Source organism: Alligator mississippiensis, chromosome 3, assembly GCF_030867095.1.
Source record: "Alligator mississippiensis isolate rAllMis1 chromosome 3, rAllMis1, whole genome shotgun sequence".
Classification (NCBI taxonomy): Eukaryota; Metazoa; Chordata; order Crocodylia; family Alligatoridae; genus Alligator; species Alligator mississippiensis.
In genome coordinates this window covers 21,524,711-21,548,379 of record NC_081826.1, presented here as the reverse complement: position 1 = coordinate 21,548,379, position 23,669 = coordinate 21,524,711, and positions in this window count along the sequence as shown.

Below are 23,669 nucleotides of genomic sequence, written 5' to 3'. Positions count from 1 at the left end.
AAGGATGGGAAGCAGTGCTTCCCGCCCTTCCTCTCTGTAATAGAATTTGATTCAGTGCTTATTAAAGTCAGTGAAAGGCAGTCATTGATTTTGATGGGCTTTGGATCAGTTACATTGACCGATGGCTTAGGTGCCTAAAGTGGGACTTAGGTTTGGATTTCAACACCTGAAATGATATTTTAGATCCAAAAAAAACAATATTCAGCCAATTCAGTTTTTCTAACCAACACTATTCAGAAAGAAAACTCTTAAGAGTTGGATAAGAAACCCAAATTGCAAGGGGGGGGGAGGTCTGAAAGAAACGTGAACATGGGATTTTCTTTGTAAAAGTAATTTTTGCACCATCTGATATTAGAGCGTGAGGGCTGCAGAGACCCCACCCTGCATCTGGCAAGCAGGGAGGTAACTCAGATCTGCTTAGGTCCCTAGAGACCCATCTCCACACAGGTGGAAAGAGCTAGGGTAATGAAGCAGGGTTTCTAACCAAGAGCAATCAGGACCTAAGAGTGTACCCAAGGGGGCCATATAAAAATGACTCACTCTGAAGGGGTGTGTGGTGTTAGTAAGGATCAGGCTAGCCTGCTAGCCTCAGAGGAGTCAGACTGCTAAAAGGGCTTGGGGGGTGGGAGAGGTTATAGCTTGGGCAGGGTTGTTTCATATGTAAAGAAAAGTAGGTTTTGTTTTGTTTGGTATTTTCATTGTTAGAACTGCTTTGGAATATAGTCAGAGGAAACATCACCAGAACAGCTACACCGGGGTAAGATCTGTTTCAGAGGGCATTTTACCTTATTATATTTACTGACAATTTCCTTAGGCAAGATTTCTACTATTTCTACTGTAAGAAATGCAAGTTACAAGTTAAATTTGAATGAAATAGTTCCATTTTTTTCAAAGTTGAAAGCTCCAATTATAGAATCATAGAGAAGGACTGAAAGGGACCTTGAGAGGTCATCTAGTTCAACCTCCTGCCTGGGGCAGGATCATCCCTATCCAAAACATCCAATACGTCTCTAATGTTTAACCTTTTAGCAAAATTACAGTGAACACTGACACAACATAGGACATAACATGCTAACCTGTCACAGGTAAAGCAGGGGACCAGGGTGGCCAATATCCTGATGCTGCAAAAATTGTTAATATAAGTTCAATCGATCCCAGGAAGAGGGCTGCATCCCCACAATGGAGGAAAGCAAAAACCCCACAGTCCATACCAATCTAACCATGGGGTAAAATTCCTCCCTAACCCCAAATATGGAGATTGGTCTGACCTGGAAGAGAGGGGCAAGCCTCTCTAGCCAGGAACATCTCGGTTAAAGTCCCAGCAGGGGCATTGGCACAGCCCAGGCAAACTCCCCAGCCTTGGCTACAGACAACACCCAGGGTGTGTACAGAAGTTGCTTTTGTCACCATTTAAAAAGCTTTATTGCCATGACTTAACAGAATTGCACATCGTTACAGCACTTTAAAAATGGATGCCACACATTAAATTAACCCTTGTTAAATGAGTTATTATATTTGAAGCACCGTATTTTACAGCACCTTAAATAACTTCTGTACTCTGATCAAATCTCTGACCAGTGGAGAAGCCCCAGAAGGCTATGGAGTGCCCCCTGCTACCTAACCTGTAAAGTGCAAGGAGGTTCAGAGACCCGCACCCACCAAACACTGCACTTCTGCCATGTTTAAGAGCACTTTAATTTTATAGTGCTTTAAAAAGTGATCTAAATTAAAGTGCTGTAAAACCTGCACAGAGCATGTATGTACACTGTTAATGCCTCTTAGGAAGGCTTAACAAAAAAACTTGCATGTGTAGGAGTGGGGCATGGGGGTGGGAACATGAGGGAGGAAAAATCTACCCCACCTTCTGCCTGACTTTGAACTAACACAGCTAACTACTTCTCTTTAGTCACTTCCATCTTAGGGAAATCTAGTAGCTAGTAGGGCTGTGCAAAGCTTTGGTCGCCGATTCAATTCAGCGGAGATTCAACCCAATTCAGAGGCCAAATCTCTGAATCTGAATTGAATCAGAGGACTCTTTAATCTCTTCAAATCAAATCAGAACCCTCTGAATCAATTCAGAGAGATTTGGAAAGATTCGGTGATTCAGACATAGACACAGCTTTAAATGTTTTTTCTATATACCTCAAGGTAGCAGGTGGCTCATGAATGCTTCAATGCTGGGCAGATGAAGCATCCCACAGAAGCATGGGGCGCTCCCCAGCATGCTCAGCAGCAGACCTGGAAGTGGACCAGAAGCAAGGTGTTGGATTTTGAGAAGGGGAGCGCAGATGGTGTGGTGCATCATCGCATAATCCATCACATATTTTTATCCAATTAAATAGAAACTAGAAGCTTTACGAATAAGCTAGGGGCCCATTTCCTATATTATTCAAGTTAAAATTGAAGCAAAAAAAAGAAAGAAAACATTATTGGAATCTACATCACTTTGCTGTATTATATATTATGTATAAAAACACAACAAACTAGGTGAAAATAATCAAAAGTTATTGTTTCATTAGTCCTGTAGTCATTAGAATTAAATGTACATTTCTTTCAGATTCATAAATCAAAATGTAGCCTTCTTGAGGATTTTGACAATGCATCCCGTGCTTCACTGAAAGTTATTTCCACACCTGAGTTGATGTTCAGCTGAGTTAAAATTCCCACACCTGTGTTAATGTTTCTAGTAGGCCCATGCAAAGCAGCTGGTATTCACTTCAGATTCGGATTCGGCCACTTCGGGGGACAGTGATTTGATTCAGTGATTTGAATCACTGTCCCAAATCAATTCAGCTGAATCTGATTTGGAGATTCTGCCACCGCTGAATTGGCCAAATCTCTGAATTGAACAGGCCCCATCCCCCACACACTCTCCCAGCTCCGCCAATGGCTGCCCTGCCCAGCCCCAGTGTCCCGGCACTTAAAAAAAAAGCCCCACACTCACTGACTCTTGCCAGGAGGAAGAACGATCCCCACTGACCCCACTGCCCCACACTGCATGGGGAGGGCTCTGCCACAAGCCCCCAGAGGCCCTGATGGCTGCTGCAGCAGCCGGTGAGTGTGGGGCTTTTTTTGTTTGTTTCAAGTGCCGGGATGCTAGGGCCGGGCAAGGCAGCCATTGGTGGGGCTGGGAGAGTGGGCGGGGGTCAGGGGGCACTCAGGGGGTTTGGGGGAGCAGGCAGGGGATGGTGCCTGGTGGGGGGGGGGTCCAAATCTTCTCCAAAGCTTTTACAAATCGATTCAGAGGTGTCAGCCTTTTTCAGACCTTTTTATTGGTCTCCCAATTTGATTTGGATTCAGAGATTCAGCCGCCCAATCGGGCCGACTCTTCTTCAAATTGAATCATCAACCAAAGCTTTGCACAGCCCTAGTTTCTAGCTAAAGCAGTCTTCACAGCTGTGAAATAGGAAATACTTTACCAGGAGCAGCTAAAAGACAGTAGAATTGCCAAAGAAAGGATAGCTTGATTAGTAGAACCAGTAAAGATCATTGAAAGGGAGAGAGGATCGTTAACACCTGTGGAATGAAGAGTTTAGAAAGAACCAGGTAGATGACAATGAGTCAGGAAACTAATTGACACCCTCACTGCTGCCTGAATAGAAATGCTGCTGACACTTCCAGGCAGTAGGTTTTAAGTTGATTTTAAATCCAGGCAGTTGGGTGGACCAGGAATCAAAGGTAGGTGCAGATGCACCACTGCACTTCCCTGGATCCAACCCTGCATGCTAGTGTGTGAGCTACTGCATTTCCCTTTTTAAAATTCTGTTAATTTTCTCCCGCTTCTTGCTCAGAAGCCTTGTTCCAGATTTATGGCCTTCAGCAGTGGGCTGGGGTTATGAAACTTCATGGCAATATGGAACATTTAAAGAAATGTGTGACAAATTGGAATGACAAGATTGATCTAGAATGCTGAGTAGAGAGATTGTTCACAACATAAAACCTCAGACAGAGAAACACAGAGATCTAATTATTTTGATGATTGCATTTCAGCTAACATCCAAAGAGTACACAGGAACAACAAAACCCTTCCAAAATGATGTTTCTTCAAAACCTCAGCTTTCTAAATAAACTGACTTACATATTTGTTTTGAGTAAGTAAGAAGCTGTCTAAACCAGTGTCCCTCCTGCAAAATCAAGCACAATTCCTAGGGCCTAGAAAACTTCAGTACATCTTCTACCTCCTAATTTTACATTCACCATAATCCAATAGGTGTCTTTGATTGTTGCCAGACAAGAATGGCACATAGGAACCAATAATGAGTTATAGCACTTGTACAGAGACCCCACCCACCCTGACACAGGAAATCGGAGCGCGATGACTACAGTGGCTGGGCCACATTGAAAGAATGGAAGCGATTCACACACCAAAGAAAGTAATCCTCCGAGTACCAGAGGAGAGAAGACCACCTGGAAGACATGGACAAAGATGCCTAGATCATGTTGTGAAGATGCCTATATCATACAGGAATAAAAGGAGGGCATCTGAAGGGCAAAGGCACGCAACAGATGGGATGGATGAAGGTAACAGAGGCAGCCAAGGGCCTCTAGGGCCTACAGTGCTAAACTACAACAAAGACTGTTGCCAGACTGGAACCTGGCTGGGTTGCTAGGCAGGATGTCCTGTGAACGTGAGTGTTACCATGGTAACTGTTGATTTGCTTTGGACAGGGATGGTGGGATTGGCTGTGTATGCATGAGAGGTGATGCATGTAGTTGCACAGCTTTAGCCCCTGATCCTGTAAGGTCTTATGTGGATTTCCAGACTGCTGCATATGAGTGCAGCAGGCACACAAAATGCTGCTGCCTGGATGAGGAACTTACTGTGCATTTCAGATTTTCACAGTTTGGAGTTAAAGGTCACTTGCCCTCAGCAAGTGTACTTAAAACAAAGGTTTGTAGTTTTGAACATAGGTATAGTTTGAATCTTATGATTTCTCCTTCTCCTCCTTACATTACCATTCACTGACACCGTAATTCTACCTCTCTCAAATGCCTGCCTGTTGTAGAATGGGGAAAAGGAGACAATTCCAAAAAAGAAATTATTGGTAATGTCCTCCTTTTCTCAAAGTATAATTTTTTATAAAACAAGATGTATTTATTCTATGTTAAGGTGGCTGAATAGGTTACTACATTACTAGAATGATCAATCAATAAGGATAAGAAGTTTGCAATAAATAAAAAGGAACAGCCAGTTTGGCTTTCATTAGATTACCATTTCTGATCTAAATTGTTTGAGTTTTACAGCAAGTATCATTGAAAAAATAATTCTCAGGGCCTTTATATTATCACGGACATACTATTTAGTAGCCAATACATTCAGTAATTTTCTCCCTGGATAACTTTTCTTCTATCATTTCCTTACCTGGTATGTTACATAGCAACAAGCAAATGACAAGAATTCAGAGACAAAAGTAGCATCTGCCTATCTATCTAAGTACTTACTCATTACAGCAGTGCTTCTTCTTGTACAAGAATGATAAATTCTCTTCCTCTTCCTCCCTAGTTACTAAGCAGTAATGTTAGGGTTACTGAGAAACAATCTGATTGTTATTTTTGCGTGAGAAGTTGAGTCTTACATTTGGCTCTGAATATGATGAGGTTAGCAGGTATTCTAAATTCTGTATTTAATGAGTTCACTCTTTTCGGTCTCATTAGGGAACAGTCCATCTCCACAGTCACTCCCAAGCCTACCCATCTTGGTCAACAATAATATTGTTCCAGTGCAATGTATCAGTCATAGAAGATTATGTCTAGGGACCTACTTAAATTGTGGTGAGACAGGGTTTTTCATGCCCACTGACAGTGTGCAGAGACAATCTCATGAGCATTTTCCAGCTTCCCCACTCCTCATTGCTGATTCATGGAGTGACCCCAGTGGCCTCATTGCTCACTGCTGATTGGCACCAACACACTTTCACTTTCCTGATCAGTGCCTTTACTTAGTCTACATCACTAGCCAAAGCTCTCGTATCACATGCTGTGTGTCTGCAGAGATTGCCATGCTTTCCTTGTATTCCAGGAATCATGGAGATCACCATTTTTGTGGGGGTTTTGTAAAAATCGCGAAACTACATTTTAAGTAGATCCCTAGTTATGTCCACAGAAGAAGGAGAGAATCTCCCACTTGCCCAGGTCTAGTTATTGGTTGGGCTAGGAAAAGATGTTCAAAGGCATAAATGGCAGCTAGGTTTCAATTCCCACTGAAAGGCATTTGAATTAGACACCTAACTTCTCTTTGTGGCTTTGAAATTAGGTCCTCCCTACAGCAAAATGCATGTAGAAGCTCCCTCTTTCAATTTAGAGAACCCTAAATTCCACCTGCTAATATGTCTATTACAGATCACTGTGCCCATGTTTCATATTAGGATAAAGTGCAGTAATGATTATACAGTACACATGAGAGAGTCAATGATAGTGCCAAAAGGCACCAAACAAAGGAGTACTGAGACTGGATTTGTTTTTGTAAGATTATACTCAATTCAAACTTTCTATGACCACATACATGCTTATGTTTATTTTTATAATATACTTCCCTTGTAAGACTCTACCAGATAAAACCCAGAGCCATTCCAGATGTGTGAAAAAGGCAGTTAGCTGGATAAGATTTTATATGTAGTGTTACTGCAAGTGATTTTAACTCACTGCTCATCATTTAGAATATTTGGATTTTCTCTAGTAAACCGCAAAAACTTTGTGAAAAATGAAACATTAAGAGTATAAAGTTACAGAAATACAAACTTCTTAATTAAAATGATTATTAAATGGCTCATGGGAGCCTCTGTTGCAGTAGTTTGTAGATGCCATACACATACCAACACAAGGCCAAGGTCTGCTCTGAGTTACATCATTTTAGCCCAAGAAACTATCTATTTCAATGAAGTTCCTCCTCATTTAAACTGTTCTGACAGCAGCATTTTCTATGTATATAATACCAAAATGCATTTTGTTAATGTCTCATTAAGTATAAAAATGTACATGTTTAAAACTCATTGAATAAAATAGATCATTTTTATAGGCTGTAACAGGGGCATTCAACCTGTGGCCTGTGGGCCAGATCTGGCCTGTGGCACCCTGGGCGCATCTATACATGCACCGAACTGCATAGTTGTTACTACGCAGTCATTTAGTAGGGCTGTGTGAAGCTTCAGGTGGTGATTTGATTTGGAGAAAATTCAGCCTGATTCAGTGGCTAGGTCTCCAAATCCAAATCAAATCAGGGGACCAATAAAAAGGTCCAAATTGATTCAAAGCTCTCTAAATCAATTCAGAAAAGATTCAGAGAGCTTCAATGATTCAGGCATTCCCCAGTCACTGCAGCAGGGAGCTAAAGCCAGATTCAGAGCTGGTAAGTAGGGGCCAGGGGAATGGGGACTGGAAGAGGGGAAAGGGGGCCATGGGGAATCACCCCCCACCCAGCAGCACCCAGTGAGTCAGGGCTTCTTTTTGTTTTAAAGTACCCGGAGCTGGGGCGGGTGGGGCAGCCATTTCCAGGGCTGGGAGAGTGGGCAGGGGATGGGCCTGGCCTGTGCGATTTGGAGATTCAGCAGCAGCTGAGTCTCTGAATCAGATCCAGCCGAATCAATTCGGGACAGTGATTCGACTCACCAAATCAAATCATTCTCCCCTGAATCGGCTGATTCCAAATCCAAAGCAAATACTAGCCACTTTGCACAGACCTATCATTTAGTGTTTGCTTAAGCAAGTCTCGATGCCACACAGATTATTTTTCCCATGCTACTGCACAGTAGCACTGGCATCATGGCTACAGCAATGTAGCATCTTGTGTAGATGCACCCAGGCCTGCCATCTAGCTGGCAGTCTCTCCACAGGTCTGGAAACTTGGTGGTGGGGAAGCAGTGGCAATACTCTCATGAGGCCAAGTCTCCAAACCCATGGGAAGCCACAAGCCCTATGCATTGGATTATGGTGCCTGAGCTCAGTGTGCTTGAGCCAGGTGGAGGTGGTGCTGACCCCCAGAGCTCAATCCTAGTGGGGGGTGGGGGGAGGGGACAGTGCCAGGTCCCTGGAACCCAATCCTGGCATGCAGGAGGTAGGAGAACCCATACCACTCATCTGGCCTGCAGGGCCAAAAGGTTAAAACCACTGGTCTATCTGTTTTACAATATAAACATGAATCCCGTGGCGCCCCCACCTGGGCAAGTGTTGCTTTGCCCTGCTGCCACTTGCCCAGCTGGGGCAGGGGGGCATGATGCAGACATGGCTCACTCTGGGTGGAAGTGTGCAAGCAGCAGCAGGGCAAAGCCTCCACTTCCACTGCTGCCGCATCCTCATCCCACACTCCCCTGCCCCCCCTCCCCAAGTCCCGCACCCCCCGCCCTGGCTAGGAAGCTTGTCCCAGCCCCAGCCCCAATCCCTCCCTGCCCCACACTCCTTCCCTCCCCTTCACCCACCGCAGCAGGCTTACCAGCTAGAGGCAGCTGTGTCCAGCATGGTGAGGACTGCTGCCTGTTTAGTCTATGGCCAAATCTCTGAAGTGCCACCAAATCTTTTCTGAATCTATTTGGATGCTTCTGATTCAATTCAGACCTTTTTAATTGGTCTTCCAGTTCAATTCAGATTCAGACATTCGGTTGCCGAATCAGGCCTAATCTCCTCCGAATCACATTGGCTACCAAAGCTTTGCACAGCCCTAGTAGTCATTAGTACTTGTATAAACAAGTGTGTTACTGCACAGTAGCATTGAAAAACAGCTTTTTTGTGATGCAACTATACAGTAGCCAAGATTACTGCACAGTAGCATCATGTCAAGGTTTCTAAAATGCAACACTCTTGTGCAGTAATCTTGGGCTACTGCTCAGTCAGCATCTTCTGTAGACGCAGCCAGTACCTGGCTAGGCTGATTCAGAGTCATTGTATCAGAAGAAAGGAGGGTACTATTTACTGCACTGCATCAGAGTGTTCTGATGAAGAATGCCTTACATTAAAAACTTTGTCTAACTCTGTCCCACAAAGCAGTTTGTTCAATAAAGATATCACTCTAAGAAATCCTTGCCTCTTGCATAATTCCTGGATCATGATGGCTACAACATCACTCCAAGGGGAAGTCATTTTTTTTTAGTTAAGTAAAGACAATAATTAAAAAGAGGGGTTATTGAAAGTTCTGGACACCCCTGTCATAAGTAATAGGAACAAAATTAAACCAATCACTTAAACCCAGAAGTTTGTATAAAGCATTCCCAAACAATACACACTTACTGATTGAGCCACCATTAAATCACACCTATTACAACACCCAGCACAGAGAGGCCACAGGCATTCATTTCTCTCAATAGAAACTTCTGAGAAATTTCCACCAGTAAAATCATTCCAGGAAAGGGAGTATATAGGTGTTCATCCTGCAGTTGCCCCTTCTCCCCTGCTCTTCCTGCTTTCTTAGATTCATAGAGTCGGAAGGGACCTCAGTGGACCATCTAGTCTGACCCCCTGCCCCTGGCAGGCAAGAAAAGAGTCACCAACCCTGGGGTCATGTGATACCAGCCAAGTGCCTGTCCAGTCTCTTCTTGAAGACCCCCAAGGATGGGGCAAGCACCACCTCCCATTCCAGATTCTGGCAACCCTGACCATGAAGAACTTTTTCCTAATGGCCAGCCTAAACCTTCTCTCTAGTAGCTCATGGCCATTGTTCCTTGTTGTTCCAGGGGGTGCCCTGGTGAACAGATTGTTGCCTACTTCATGTTGCTCTCCCCTTATGAATTTGTACACTGCCACAAGGTCCCCTCTCAGCCTTCTCTTGGAGAGGCTGAAGAGGTTAAGGTCCCTTAGCTTTCCTTGTAAGGCCTTCCCTGCAGGCCTCTAATCAGGTGAATGGCTCTTCTTTGGATCCTCTCCATTGGACCAGGGACCCTGGTCTGTAGAGCAGGCAGCAGAATGAGTGCCTGGGAGCCAAGTGGAATGAACAGCAGGGCAAAGTCCACCCTGATCCTCTGACCAGGGATCCTAGATAGGAGAAGATCCAGGAGAGCAAGCCGTACCCTTACTGCTCCAGTCCCCTCTTAGACAGGTCTGGAGGGGTCTAGAGCTGTGGAGCAATGTCCCCAACCTCATTCCACCAACTGGGAAGTCCCAATCTGGGCAAGTATGGGAAGCACTGCCCCACTTCCTCACTTCCCTCCCAGACTAGACCAGGAGGGGACCATACAAGCATTCACTCCTGAGAAAGCAACTCTCTTGCAAGGAAGACCTTACAGGTTGACACGTTGAAGATCCTGGAAGGGGAACATGTCCTTTGGGAGAAACTGAGTGGGTGCTTGAATGCTTGAATGCGCTTTCTACCTGGAGAATGGTAGAAATGTAATGTCTGTACATGACCAGGGATACTCTACAGGATATCCTGGTTATTTCAGAGAGGGGCTGGTGGTGTATGTGAAGTTGCTACATCATAATCTAAGAATTCTGATACATAATAATGATATGTAGATTGCAAGTGACCTGGTCAATGAGGTAAAGTTACTATATGTGTTAGAATTTCTTGTATGAATATAATGATCTAATCTAATAGCAGATTGTTGGAAAAACAAGCACTGAAGTAACACAGGCTGGGTCGCAGTACAAAGTCCTACCAGAATTGTTCTGTCAGCTAGAAACATGAAAAAAAAATCAGACACTGTAGCTCATCTATCTATGCCTGCAATCCCTTGTTGTGGACACCCCCATGCTGACACATAGAGGGCTGACAATAAAGCACAGAACGACTCCTTCCTTTGACATACACTGTCTCTTCTAGGGGCTTTACCAACACAGCTGTGCTGCCATAGCTATATTGGCAGAGGCTCTGTAATGTAGACAGGGTCAAAACGAAACTAGATAAGCAACCTCTGAACAAAAAGCTGGGGCAATTCAGGATAAAACATATTCGTTGGCCCTGGCTGGAAGTGACGTGGCTGCTTTCTCATTCTGGTAAATTGTAAACTTTCACACATGATTTTTTTCTGGATTTCACATTGTTGAAATGTCACCAGAACTGCAGTAATTCCCAGTTTTGGCCCATTTCTCTTCAAAACAACTGTTTACATCCATTTATTACAAGTGCATCTTATACATTTAATCAGAAGAAACGCTCACTTCATTGTTTAAGTCAAAATAATCACATTCCAGGCTTAGTTAAATCAAATATCATTTAGCAGTTTTAAAAATGCTAATCTGTTCAAGTAGTGTGTTTGGGATCAAAAGGCAGCACATCTAATCTGGGCTAATGAAACAACCCAAGCCTCTTAGCAAATGTTTAATGACAAAGCTTGCAAATTAGCATCAAGGATGGTCTCCTCCTTCCTTCTTCCCCTTCTGGTTCCTGCATTTTAAGGTTTAGTCAGGGCAAGAAAAATGGAAAGCAAATAACAGAATGCTCCATAAGACTGAGGCCACACACAGCCAACTCAGAAGTTGTCTTCATAATAACAAGTTGCTTTCAGTCTGGATAATGCTTGGAATCCAGCACCTCTGGCTCATGCCAAACAGTCAGTCATTGTTTGGCCTTACTTTGATATATTTAACCACTTCCACAGATTTGCCTAACACCAAAAAGTGTTTTGTTGCAAATGTCTTTCTGTGAATTATACAATGATTGCAATTTTACAGGCAGCACAATCCTTTTGATTCTTGCAACAAAACCCTTTCTTTCTGTCCACCAAGCAGCTGTGTCTTTGGGGCAAAAGGAGACAGGCCCCATTCAACAGCATGCTCTTTGAAAACTCCAAAGATGAAGTCTTGCTTACCTGTGGTTAGGGTTGCCATTTGTCTGGTTTTACAGAGGAAAGCCCAGTTTTCTGCTACTCTGTCCTATTGATACAAAACTGGACGCCTTTATGTCCTCTATTTTTCTCTGCAGACTTCCACCAGTCTGACATAAAGGCGTCCTGTTTCGTGTCAATAGGACAGAGGACAGAGTAGCAGAACACCGGGCTATCCTCTATAAAAACGGACGATGGCCACCGTACCTGTGGTTTATCTGGGGCTTAGTCTGCACAAGGGCAGCAGGGCTTTTACGCCCCTGCTTTCATCAATTACAGTTCAAAATGCAGTAAGTTCAACAAGTCTGGGCAATGGCAGGTGACTTGTGAAATCAAGGGGCAAAGGTTCTTGAAAGGCATACTTCAAATAACGTCACATTGAATGTCATTTCCTTAGGTGGGCATATGACAGTGCTGTCAGACAGAAGGAAGCTTTTTCCCTTTGTTCCTTGTTTTTTCTGCTTTTCTGAATCAATCCCAGCCATAGCAGCTCTTGGTGGCAGTTCTTTGCTGAATGCCTAAACCTTTCTATAGTCAGTGATTATGGAGGACCTAGCTTATGATGCCATCAAGGTTTTGTGTCAGAGGTCAATTTTTTGGTTTGCAAAGTCAATTGCTTTTTTGTAAAACAATCAACAGGTTTTTCAGGACCTTTTCTGTGATTTGCCTGAAATATCTGCACGGCTTGTAGGTGCTGCAGCATGAGAATACTACTCCAAACAAGGCACATTGGTTTCAGGCATCAGTGTTAAAACTCAAACTGAAAAAGCCACTTTCCTTACATTTTCAACCTGAAACGTTTTGTAACTGTGGGCATATCTACACGGCCTCCAGACTGCTGTAGATACCACTGCAATGATGCATGCTGGAACGTCACTGGGCAAATGCTTGCTGCTTCATGTGTGCTTATTGGTGAATCACTCTAAACAGTTACATCACATCCATTTTGGCAGTAATGCATGTGGAAGGGAGTACTGTAGAATCACAGAATCATAGAAAAATGAGGGTTGGAAGGAGGTCATCTAGTCCAACCCCCTGCTCAAAGCAGGACCATCCCCAACTAGGTCATCCCAGCCAAAGCTCCTCTACAGTGTTGCCCAGCAGAGTTCTTTGACAGTGCAGATTTCCTCCAGTGTTTCTTTTTTCCATAGCTTGATACTTTACTTTTTCAAAATACCAGTCTAGGCTGCATTTACCAACAATACAGAAATATCATAGAGTGCACTGACCCAGCAGACTTGACTCAAACCAGAAAGAAATCTACAACTGAAGAAGCACTAGTCCAAACTCCAATCCATATATTTTGCCTGCAGAAGTTCATGAGAGCACATGAGAAGCCTGTGAGGAGAGGAGCACTGCACAGAAGCCAAGGACAACAGTTGGTTGTAATAATCCATTAGGTCATCGGTGCAATGGCTTATCAGCCACAGTTGCCAGCGTTCTCACTGCTTCTGTCAATGTCTAGTGCAAATTTAACAGTGTGAGAAGGAAAGAGGATAATATTCTTTCCTGAAAGCCTTTCCCAAGTAGTCCTCTTGCAGTTAGACGCGGGAGCGGCGAGAGACGCGCGGGTGAAAGCTCGCTGCGCCCCCGCTCCCCCGAAGCCCCCCAGAAACCCTCCAGCAGCCGCGGAGCCCCCCGCTGACCCCCAGCACAGCCGGGGTAAGCGGGGCCCGTGGAGAAAAGGGGCTAACCCCTTAGTGTGTGTGTGGGAGGCGGCAGCTGAGTGGAGCCGGGCTGGGTCAAGCCCCGCCCAGGCCCCTACTTCGCCCAGCCCCCCAGGGAGCCACGCGACCAGAGCCGCGCGAACAGGCTGCACAAACAGGCGCGCTTCTCTGCCGGCGCGTGAGTTAGCGCGGAGTTCGTGCGGGAGGGCGCCAGACCCTGCCTGCTCAAGGGAGCCCGCCCCAGCCCCAGCCCTGGTAAAATCTGTGGGCAAGGAAGGAGCCCCCCAGGGGGCGCTTGCCTGCCTGTACACAAATGCCAGGAGCTTGGGGAATAAGCAGGAGGAGCTCATCCTCCTGCTCAGTGCAAACAATTACGATGTCATAGGGATCACGGAGACCTGGTGGGACTCCACCCATGACTGGACCACGGGGATAGATGGCTATACCCTGTACAGGAGGGATCGTGTAGAGAAAAGGGGCGGGGGTGTAGCTCTCTATGTTAAGGAAAGCTACGCGTCCCTGCAAGCCGATATTGGCGACCAGAGTGGACGGCTAGAGACCCTCTGGGTTAAAATCCGTGGGGAACACGGCACAGGGGACACAATGGTGGGAGTCTATTACAGACCTCCCACCCAAAGTCCTGAGCTAGACCAGGAGTTTGCCCAGGAACTGGCTGAGGCAGCTTGCTCCAGGACCATGGTTGTCATGGGTGACTTCAATTACCCAGACATCTCGTGGGAGGATCGCTCAGCAAAATCTGAGCGGTCGCAGAGCTTCCTCTCGTGCGTGGATGACCTCTACCTGACTCAAGAAGTCTATGGGCCAACGAGAGGCAAAGCGCTGCTCGACCTGGTGCTGGCTACTGGGGAGGACCTAGTCGGCGACCTAGTGATCGATGGGAAGCTGGGTGACAGCGACCATGAGCTGATCACCTTCACCATCCGCCGAAAAGCTGGCAAGTCGATCAGCAACACGCAAGTCCTTGACTTCAGGAAAGCCGACTTTGACAAGCTCAGGAGGCTTGTCAGTGAGGCCCTAAGGGACTGTGACCGCAGGGAGAGGGGAGTTCAAGAAGAGTGGTTGCTCCTCAAGGGAGCGATCCTCAATGCACAAACTAAGTCTATTCCATCTCGGAGGAAAGGCAGCAAGAGGGCACAGCAGCCCCCCTGGCTCTCCAGGGACCTAGCAGACCTCCTGAGGCTAAAAAGAAAGGCCTACAAAGGATGGAGGATGGGAGTCACCTCCAAGGAGGATTATTCTGCACTGGTCCGGTCCTGTAGGGAGCAGACCAGGAAAGCCAAGGCTGCAACTGAACTCCAGCTAGCTTTGAGCATCAAGGAGAATAAAAAGTCCTTTTTCAGATATGTGGGGAGCCGGAGGAAAAGCAGGGGCAACGTTGGACCCCTGCTGAACCAGATGGGGCAACTGACAACTGACGCCCAGGAAAAAGCCAACCTATTAAATAGGTACTTTGCGTCGGTCTTTCATCAGCCCCATGGGACGCCTGTGCCTGCTACAGGCCCGGGAAGTCCGGGTGAGGGTGATCCCCTGCCCTCCATTAATGCTGACTTTGTGAAGGAACATCTTGAGAAGCTGGATACCTTCAAGTCAGCCGGCCCTGACAATCTTCACCCCAGGGTACTCAAGGAGCTGGCGAGCATCATAGCCCAGCCTCTAGCGCGGATCTTTGAAAACTCTTGGCGCTCTGGTGTAGTGCCCGAAGACTGGAAGAAGGCCAACGTGGTGCCTATCTTCAAGAAAGGGAGGAAAGTGGATCCGGCTAACTATAGGCCCATCAGCCTGACTTCTATCCCGGGGAAGATCTTAGAAAAGTTTATTAAGGAGGCCATCCTTAATGGACTGGCCGACGCCAACATCTTAAGGGATAGCCAGCACGGGTTTGTTGTGGGTAGGTCTTGCTTGACCAATCTCATTTCCTTCTACGACCAGGTGACCTATCACCTGGACAAGGGAGATGAGATTGATGTCATATATCTTGACTTCAAAAAAGCCTTCGATCTGGTGTCCCATGATCGTCTCTTGGAGAAACTGGCCAATTGTCGCCTTGGGTCCCCCACGATCCACTGGCTGGAAAATTGGCTCCGGGGTCGGACCCAGAGGGTAGTAATTGATGGAAGTCACTCATCGTGGTGTCCTGTGACCAGTGGGGTCTCCCAGGGCTCTGTCCTTGGACCCATACTGTTCAACATCTTCATTAACGATGTGGACACTGGAGTCAGAAGCGGACTGGCCAAGTTCGCCGATGACACCAAACTTTGGGGCAAAGCATCCACACCAGAAGACAGGCGGATGATCCAGGCTGACCTGGACAGGCTCAGCAAGTGGGCGGATGAGAATCTGATGGTGTTCAACGCCGATAAATGCAAGGTTCTCCACCTTGGGAAAAAAAACCCGCAGCATCCTTATAGGCTCGGCAGTGCTATGTTGGTTAGCACTATGGAAGAAAGAGACTTGGGGGTCATCATTGACCACAAGATGAACATGAGCCTGCAATGCGATGCTGCGGCTAGTAAAGCGACCAAAACGCTGGCTTGCATCCATAGATGCTTCTCAAGCAAATCCCGGGACGTCATTCTCCCCCTGTACTCGGCCTTAGTGAGGCCGCAGCTGGAGTACTGCGTCCAGTTTTGGGCTCCACAATTCAAAAAGGATGTGGAGAAGCTTGAGAGAGTCCAGAGAAGAGCCACGCGCATGATCAGGGATCAGGGAAGCAGACCCTACGATGACAGGCTGAGAGCCCTGGGGCTCTTTAGCCTAGAAAAGCGCAGGCTCAGGGGTGATCTGATGGCCACCTACAAGTTTATCAGGGGTGATCACCAGTATCTAGGGGAACGTTTGTTCACCAGAGCGCCCCAAGGGATGACGAGGACGAATGCTCACAAACTACTACAAGATCGTTTCAGGCTGGACATAAGGAAGAATTTCTTTACTGTCCGAGCCCCCAAGGTCTGGAACAGCCTGCCACCGGAGGTTGTTCAAGCGCCTTCATTGAACACCTTCAAGATGAAACTGGATGCTTATCTTGCTGGGATCCTATGACCCCAGCTGACGTCCTGCCCTTTGGGCGGGGGGCTGGACTCGATGATCTTCCGAGGTCCCTTCCAGCCCTAATGTCTATGAAATCTATGAAGTCTATGAAATCTATGTACAGAACTCCCATTATATTCATACAAAAACTGTGGGATCCTATTGCCTTCATTTTTCTTTCTTCTATTCAAACACTAGAGAAGAGTAGGTGTGTGTTTTCATAAACTCTGTCCTTTCCTTATGCAACTTTTTTAAAGATATCTATTGCTATTCAACTTTCAGGACTAGGCCCTAAACTGGTAGTGTGAGCTCCATCGAAAGTCATTAGCACCGTGTCAGTTTATACCAGTTTCCCATAGATGCTTTATGAAGGCATCAGCTACGGCCACTTAGCTGCTACTAAGAGCTACTTAGTATTTGGAAAGGCATCTTATACACAGGATGAAAGGAGGCAGCTTTGACTAATTCTCTGCTTGCCAGTTATTTAATACATTACAGCTCTGGTTTCAGTTTTAAATTTAGATTTACAAAGAAAAGGATTCCTGACATTTTGGTCAGTTTTTTTCCCCCATGCCTGTATTCCCACTTCATCTCACATTTCCGCAGTTCATTACAGCAACCCCTGCTATGACAGGATAAAGCCAAACACAAAAAGCCCTTTCACGGCTACTTCACATCAATATCTATTTTTGAGAGAGCCACTGAAATGAAGCAGCATGACTCTCCAATTCAGTTTTTCCTCCTTATCAGCAACTGGATTGACAAGGCTGAGGTACAGACAGAAACGCTGTCACTTTTAGTTTAAACACCCCACTGGGACTCAAATTCAGACTGAAAGGAGTAAAAAAAACTGCAACCAAAATATAAAACATATTTAATGTATATGCTAGAAGAGGATAACTATCGTCCCCTCCCATGAATAAATAGTTATTGGAGAAGCTGCTTCTGTAGCATGGAAATAATTTGGTCACGGTAACCTACAGAAGTACAGTTGCTGCCTTAATACCAGGTGATTCAAGACTATCTTTAAATTTCTTCCTAGCAGGTATCTTTGTGTTGGCACAACCCACCTTTCTTCTGTTATTCTGAAGCATATGGAGGAATGATAATTTGCTACTGGGTGCATCTATACATGCAATTAATGTGAATCAGGAAATTCTGGCACATTATTGACTTTAGTGCTCCTGGGCATATCATTTGAATGTGGACCTGGGACCACAGCACATTGAGCCAGCTCAGAGCAGCCCTGGCTGGCAGGGGGGCCCAGGGGTCAGCCTGCCAGCCTGGTGCTCCTCTTGCCCAAATCAGCATGCGGCAGAGGGGCTGACTGGGGTATAGGGTTGTTTCCGTGTGGAGCTAGCTGGCAGGCAGTCCCTGCACTGAAGCATCCTTGTGCCCCAGCCAGCTGGGTCAGCATCTACACATGTGCTGCTGCACAGTAAAAAACCCTGCAGAAGGGTATTTACAAGCACTACCCTGCTGAGGAGTTTCTTAGTTTACTGTGGCCTAACAGGGCCGAACATATAGCTGCACTCACTACGGCTCATAAAATATGGAACTCTCTCTTCCTAGACATGAATCTCAGCTCATCCAGCTTAATTTCTAAACAACTCTAAAGTCAATAAATCAAAAGTTCATGTTTTTCTTGTCCAGCACAAGGACAAGGAAACTGTTAATGGCCATGTCTGTATGTGAATATTAATGTGACACAATAAACTCCAGTGCAGTTTATTGCTCCTGAGCACAGTGTTTACACATGCGCCCGGGAACACTGAGCCAGGGTGGTGCAGCCCCGGCTGTCAGGGGGCCCAGGAGTCAGCCTGCCAGCTCACGGCTGCTCCAACCTGGCTCAACATGCTTCAGAGGGGCTGGTTGGGGCATGAGGGTGTTTCCATGCAGGACTAGCTGGCAGGCAGTCCCTGTACTAAAGCACCCTCATACCCCAGCCAGCCCCATCAGCATCTATATGTGCATTGTAGCAGAGTAAATAGCTCCACCATAGGATAGTATCTGGCAATACTAACCTACAGTGGAGTTAATTAGTTTACTCCAGCCTACGTATAGACCTGCATGTGTAGACCAGTGACACTTTACTGCAGAGCTAATTAGGCAACTGCAGTAAGCATTTTGTGTAGATGCACCCACTGAAACTGAAAGGTGGAAAATCCAAAATGAACACAAACCATACATTTGTTTCCCTGGAGACAAGAAGCAGTGGCACACCTAGTGTTTCTGCTTCTTGTCCCTGGGGAATGCCTGTGCCATGCGTGCTCTGAGGCACAGCATGTTACCCCAGATGGAGTAGGGGTGGCTGGGGCCAGTGTGACGGGCAGAACCAGATCGATTAATAAGCAATAAATGTGTGCTTCTTGGAGGCATTTGGTATTTTGCCTAAACAGGTAATATTAGCTAATATAAAGCTTGTAAGTTCATAACCTGAAAATCATAGTATCATAGTTTCATAGTAGCTAGGGTCAGGAGGGACCTAAACAAATCATCTAGCCTGACCCCCTGCCACAGGCAGGAATGAATGCTGGGTTCACAAGACCCCAGACAGGTGACCGTCCAACCTCCTCTTGAATATGCCCAAGTTAGGGGCGAGGACCACTTCCCTGGGAAGTTGGTTCCAGATTTTGGCCACCCTAACTGTAAAATATTGCCTTCTGATATCTAACCTAAACCTATTCTCCACCAGCTTATAACCATTGATCCTTGTCACCCCAGGTGGTGCTGGGGAGAAAAGAGCTCTGTCTATTTGCTCTTGATCTCCCCTGAGGAGTTTGTAGGCAGCCACCAGGTCCCCCCTCAGCCTCCTCTCGCTGAAGCTGAACAGGTTCAGGTCCTTCAGTCTCTCCTCATAGCTCCTGTCCTGCTGCCCTCTCAGCAAGCGGGTGGCCCTCCTCTGAACCCTCTCCAGGCTGGCCACATCCCTTTTAAAGTGCGGCACCCAGTACTGGACACAGTACTCCAACTGTGGCCTGACCAAAGTTGCATAGAGGGGCAGTATCATCTCTCTGGACTGGCTTGAGATGCACCTTTGGATGCATAACAAGGTATGGCTGGTCTTGCTGTCTGCGGTCTGGCATTGGCGGCTCACGTTCATCTTAGAGTCAATAATGACTCCGAGATCCCTTTCCGCCTCTGTGCTTTCAAGAGGGGAACTCCCCAGCCTGTATGTATGCTGTGGAATCCTTCTCCCAAGGTGCAGCACCCTGCATTTGTCTACATTGAACCCCATCCTATTCTCATCTGCCCACTTTTGTAGTCTGTCTAAATCTAGTTGCAGCCTCTCTCTCCCTTTAAGTGTGTCCGCCTCGCCCCACATCTTAGTGTCATCAGCAAACTTGGACAGTGTGCTTTCCACCCCCTCGTCCAAGTCACTGATGAAGATGTTAAACACTGCGAGCCCAAGGACCGAGCCCTGGGGTACCCCACTGCTCACATCTTGCCAGGCTGAGTATAACCCGTCCACCACTACTCTCTGGGTGCACCCCATCAGCCAATTTTTTACCCATCCAACTGTGCAGGCATCAATGCCGCAGTCACTTAATTTATTGATGAGGATGGGGTGAGAGACAGTGCCAAAGGCCTTCTTAAAGTCTATAAAGACTATGTCCATGGTGACACCATCATCCAAGGATTTAGTTACTTGGTCGTAAAAGGCAATCAGGTTGGTCTGGCAGGACCTGCCTTTGGTGAAGCCATGCTGATTTCCCCTGAGCATGATCTCCCCTGCAGGTCCCCCACAGATATGTTCCTTGATGATCCTCTCCAAGAGCTTCCCGAGCACCGAAAATGTAGCTTGTCTTTCATAAGTTTAGCCAAAATGATAAATTAACTGTTCATGAAACTGACTGGGCCCCATAGGCAAAGCTGTAGCTGCAAGATTAGCTGATCTAATAGTTTTTGCTCAGGGTTCAGCCTTGACAATAAAAACTGGATCCAACTGCCTGGTACATCCAACACATTTCAGGAAAGCACATCTCAAGAAAGCATATTCAGAGAAACCTAAAAGGGGTTGGGCTTAGGTGGAGCAATGTCAATTTCAAACCTAAAGGTGCTGCATTGTAATTTGCTTATTGGATAAACCTGGGTCTGGGTAGTAACCTTTTATGATAATTTTTAACACCTTTCAATCCCATAGGGTAACAGCTATAGGGCAAGATTGTGAGTGGCTCTAAAGCCAGCAGATTAGCATAAGACTAGATATAAAAAGTGCGTGCATCAGGTGACCAGCAAGGAGGAGGGAAAAGAACAGTCATTTCTGTTCTAAACCCAGATTCCAGACTACCAGTGTGAGTGAGGATCGGATCCTAGTCAAGGGAACTTCCCCGGTAATCCCACCGACAGCGTTGATCGGGGACGCCTGGCTTCGCTGGAATCACTTGACACGTACCTGGCATTGAGGGACTATCAACCTATGTCTGTCTATCTGTTGTTTTGAACAGCCCAGTGGCTGATACCCTCACAGTGCCCAGTTGGCCTGAGACAGAATTGATCTATCTGTTGTTATTATTTACTGTTAGCTCTTTAATACTGCATTATCTGCTTTTGGCATTTATCTTTCTGTTAACTGTTGTGTGTAAACAATAGTAAATTTGCCTTTACTTCACTCCCAACTTTGCCTCCTTGATCTGAAACTGAACCAAACAGCCCAGTGGCTGATACCTTCACAGCACCCAGTTGGCCTGTGATAAAATTGATACACTCACAGTGCCCAGCTGGCCTGTGACAGGCCAGCAACTGTGTTGGTCCCAGCAGCCTTATCTGGGGTCCTGGGGACTGGGTGCAGTCATGATACTGCAGCCATGATGCTCCTGTAGCCAGGAGCCTGCCAGCAGCTGGAGTGTTGCTCTGGCCAGCCAGGCTCTGGATTTGGGCAGTACATGCTGCTGCCACATGTGCCACCCCACTTTTTTTTCTGCATGGGTTTTTTTACCTCAGGGTTAAAAAAAAGCCACCATACTGCAAGGTAGCAGTGCAGGGAACGCCTGAATGTGCTGCGTTCATGTGGACACAGCCAGAAAGTCTTTTTTTTACACAGGATGGAACTGGATTTTTCCACTTATTGTCACAGGTATTGAAGGATCCAGGATCCTTGGGGGTGGGGGTGTAGTCACACCCCCTTCAGTGGCGTTGTGTATATACAGTGAAGAGAGCTCACAACCAACAGCTAAAGTGGGATGTGATCACCCTCCCTCCAATCTGCCCCTGATTACAGGATTCTAATCCTTCTTGGCTCTTCCTAAATTCTTAGCCTCAATGGCAATCCTAAGGCTAAGAATTAAGCAAGAGCAAAAGAAGGATTAGAATAGACAATATATTTTATGGAGGACATGAATATCCATGGATATAGTAGTCGCTGTGAAAAATGATTTTGGAGAAGATCCAAAACTTTGTGGATGGGTGTAAACCAATCTTTACTAAGGATGCAGCCTTTATAAGGGGCTTATTTCTCGACATCTGCCTACTATGGGGTTCCTTGTAACAACTGGTGCTGACCATGGTCAATGGCAGAATATTAGTAGACGGACCTTAGCTCTCATCCAGCAAATCCTAAATTTCTAGCTCCAAAACCTCTTGGGTGCTAGTGGAAAAGTAAAGATTGGGGGAGTGGGGGTTCATGACAAAAGAGACCTAATTGTAGGTGAGTACTACAGATCACTAAACCAAGGGAAGGGAGGAACTCAATCTAGAGAACTGACAGAGGCTTTGCATTCATGGGACATGGTTGTCATGGGTAACTTCAATTACCCGGACATCTCTTGGTCGAAACACTTGGCCAAGTTGTCTCAGTTGCATTCCTTTCTGACCTGCATCAAAGAGCTTTTTTTGATTCAGGAGGTGCAAGGGTCAATCAGAGGCAATGCTGTTCTAGACTTGGCCCTGGCCAAAGACGACAACATGGTGACTGCATTAAAACATAGAGGGCAGCTTGGGCGACAGCAACCATGAAACCATCATGTTCACTGTCCATCATGAGGCAGACAAACCAGATAGCAGGACTGAAGTTTTGGACTTCAAAAATGCAACTTTCTACAAGCTCATGTCGCTAGTAGGGGAAGTGCTATAGGACCAGGGACTGAAGGCAAAAGTAGTACATGAAGAGTGGTCATTCCTTAAGAACACAATCCTTAAAGCTCAAAGGAAGTCCATGCCCATGTGGAGAAAGGTAGCAAAAGGACTAGGAAGCCCTCTTGGCTAAACAGGGAAATCATAGTCCTCTTAAGAAAGAAGAAAGAGTCATACAAACAATGGAAACTTGGGGCATGCCCCAAGGAGGACTATACAACAATGGCCCACACTTCTAGGGAATAGGTTTAATGGGCTAAGGCAGCAATTGAACTAAAATTAGCAACAGGGATCAAGGACAACAAGAAGTCCTTCTTTAGGTAGGTAGGGAACAGGAGGAAAACAAATGGGAGTGTGGGGCACTCAGCAACTCAGGATGGGTGGTTACCAGCGCTCAGGAGAAAACTGAACTCCTGAATGACTACTTTGCTTCGGTCTTTCACAGGGCCATGGGGGAAAACATGCCAAACAGGGTACAGAAGGAGCAGGATAGGAATGACTGCCTTCCTACTATTGCCATAGAACTGGTGTGTGACCTATTAAAAAAATTAGACATATATACGTCTAAATCAGCAGGCCCAAATAAACTTCATCTGAGGGTGCAAAAGGAGCTGGCCAAAGTCATAGCGGAACCCCTGGTGAAGCTCTTCCAAAACTCATGGCACTCTGGAGAGGTCCCCAAGGACTGGAAGAGGGCCAATGTTGTGCCCATCTTCAAGAAGGGGAAGGGGGAGGACTCAGGTAACTATAGGCCAAGTAGCCTAATTTCTATCCCAGGGAAAATCCTGGAAAAATTCATCAAGGAGTCTATATGCAATAGGCTTGCAGAAGGTAAGATTCTGAATGACAGCTAGCAGGGCTTCATCACAGGCAGGTCTTGTCTTACCAACCTCATCTCCTTTTATGATCAGGTAGCTCACCAGCTGGACGAGAGAGGAGGTTGACATTGTATACCTTGACTTCCAAAAAAAGTTTTTGATCTGGTATCCCATGAAGTTCTCATGAGAAAACTGGAGGATTGTGAGCTTAACTTTGAGACAGTCAGGTGGGTAGGAAGCTGGCTGCAGGGTAGGACCCAGAGAGTTCTACTGAATGGATCTGTGTCATCTTGGCAAGAAGTGGCCAGCAGTGTTCC